This window comes from Tupaia chinensis, unplaced genomic scaffold (assembly GCF_000334495.1).
Source record: "Tupaia chinensis unplaced genomic scaffold, TupChi_1.0 Scaffold000022_1, whole genome shotgun sequence".
Lineage (NCBI taxonomy): Eukaryota > Metazoa > Chordata > Mammalia > Scandentia > Tupaiidae > Tupaia > Tupaia belangeri.
In genome coordinates this window covers 2054429-2056945 of record NW_006159452.1, presented here as the reverse complement: position 1 = coordinate 2056945, position 2517 = coordinate 2054429, and the positions used below count along the sequence as shown (strand labels likewise).

At 41.0% G+C, this 2517-nt stretch overlaps 1 pseudogene; it reads left to right on the top strand.

Moving 5' to 3' along the window:
- Positions 1–1072: 1072 nt before the first annotated feature.
- On the top strand, positions 1073–1760 carry LOC102472888 (protein cornichon homolog 1-like; annotated as a pseudogene).
- The last annotated feature ends 757 nt before the right edge of the window (positions 1761–2517 follow it).

Sequence of the window (2517 nt, the reverse complement as noted above, 5' to 3'; positions counted from 1 at the left end):
GGGTGAAGTTAGTGTTCACTTGATGAGGGTGGGGATACAGCCCTTTCAACTGGTGGTGAAGTGACTAATGAGTTAATGGAAAACTTTGTGGCACACCTAGGCATTCTTATTGTGCTTGTGGCATCACCGTCATGTACTTTGTCAGAACATCAGCTACAGTGAGGCAGGGGTGTCCTGGGTCAGTTTCTGCCTAAGAGGTAATTTTTAAGTTTATATAAATGTGTTTTGAAAGGCCTTCCACAGATCAAGAAGAACTTTAGCACACCCTTTATTGTGCCCAATGAAGCGTTGTAATTAACAGTAAATGGTCAGGGTAAAGGGGAGCGGTCGGGGAATTTTGGGGAAATCTTGCTACAAATATGTATGGGAAAACTATGTAATTCTTTTATAGTAATATATTGGGGAGTCAGAGGGGGGTCACTTCCCAGCAAGGCTATCACAGTCCCGGAGCGAACAGCAGGCGGCCTTGCCAACATGCTAAGTGACCCAAGCTTGTTCCAAGGTCGGGGTGCATACAGTCGCGGCCTTGCCAACTCACTGAACCGACCGGAAGCGATGCTCAAAGGTCAAAAAGGCTCAGACGGGTCCTGGAGCCCCACCGGGTTGGACTCCTCCACAGTTAGGGGCCAGCAAGTGGCATGGTGTTTAAGGATCTGGATTCCCACATGACTGACCAGAGTTTGAGTCCCAGACCCAGCAGCTTGAAAAGCATGCTAGACACCTATGTGCCTGCCCAAAAACCCAAGAGGAGAATGGAAGAGATGTGGTGTGGTCATCCCCCCTCTCCCCGGGAGATAATGATTTCTCACTTTCTCTCTTTTTGTCTTTCTCTGGTAACCTCGCATGTCCTATAACAAGAAAACAAAACAAAACAAAAATAGAAAACATTTTAGAGTCATCGGAATGACTGAGGTAAAAAATTGATAATGTCATATTCTGAAAAGGATATAAAGGAATTGTAGCACTTCTGTATTTCTACTGTGAATGTAAAATAGTCTAACTACTTTATAAAACAATATGGCCCTTTTGCTCCACTGGCAACACCGCTGTTCCCTGCTCCTCCTGCCAGGCCATGGTGTTCACGTTTGGGGCCTTCTGCTACATGCTGGCTGCTGCTCACTGCCAGGCTTACCTTCTTCACCATCTGGCACACTGTAGCATTTGATGAGCTGAAGACTGATTACAAGGATCCTACAGACCAGTGTAATCCCTCAATCCTCTTGTACTTCCAGAGTACCTCATCCATGCTTTTTTCTGTATCATGTTTCTTTGTGCAGCAGAGTGGCTTACCCTTGGTCTCAATATACCCTTGTTGGCATACCATATTTGGAGGTATATGAGTAGACCAGTGATGAGGGGACCAGGATTCTATGACCCTACAACCATCATGAATGCAGATGTTCTAGTGTAATGTCAGAAAGAGGGATGGTGCAAATTACCTTTTTATCTTCAAGCATTTTTTTTGTGTGTTTGAGAGTTTTGCCATAGGGCACATGCACTTGCCAGAAAGACACAGAGAGACAGAAACCAAGAAATCACTCCCCAGGGGTATGGCCATGCCACTATTCCTTCTCCTCTTGGGATCTTGGGCATACACGCACACATGCCCGACGTGAGTTTAAATCACCAGGTCTGGGACTCAAACCACAATCGGCTACATGGGAGTCCAGCGACATAGCTATTATGCTAACTGCTGATCCCTCTTCTAGCATTTTTTAAACTACCTATACAGCATAATGTATGTTTTGGTGAGCTCTTAGAACAATACATAGATTTGGTCCAGTTAAGTGCATATGCAAAAAGCCACCAAATGAAGGACTGCTATCTGGCAAGATACTGTTTCTAAGAGTAGCCTATGGAATCTGATCAGTTACGTTAAAAAATGGCCTCTTATTTTTTAAATGTTTCCACAGTTTTTGCTGGTGGCAAGACTGTTTTCGTATGTTATACTTAGATAAAGAATTTAAATGGAATTACATATAAATTAATATAAAATGGTTAGTTCTGGTGTTGACAGGTTTGAACTTGCACTCCTTAAGGAACAGTCACAATACCTGAATGATTACATTAATTACTGACTGTCTTTAGTACATTGGAAGCTTTTGTTGATAGGAACTTGTATTGCTCATTTTGGTTTTATTGAGCATACTGTCTAATTATAAATTAGCTGTTGATATCAAGTGCTTCTGATGAACTGAAGTGTATATCCAACTTGTGGGAAACTTCATGGGTTTCCTCATCTATCATGTAGATGATTACATATGGGTACATTTACAAAAATAAGAGTGAAATGTTTTCCCTTCAACTTGAATATTATCTCTGTATATTGCATGAATGAGAAATTTCCCATATGTCCATCAGAGTAATATAGTTTCTTTAATGCTTAAGCATAAGTGAACATGATATAAAAATATATGCTGAATTACTTGGGAAGAATGTATTTAAACTCTTTTAAATGTGTTTTTATTTGTAAAACATTACTTATTAAGAAATTTATTTTTAGGCTTACTGTTTAAT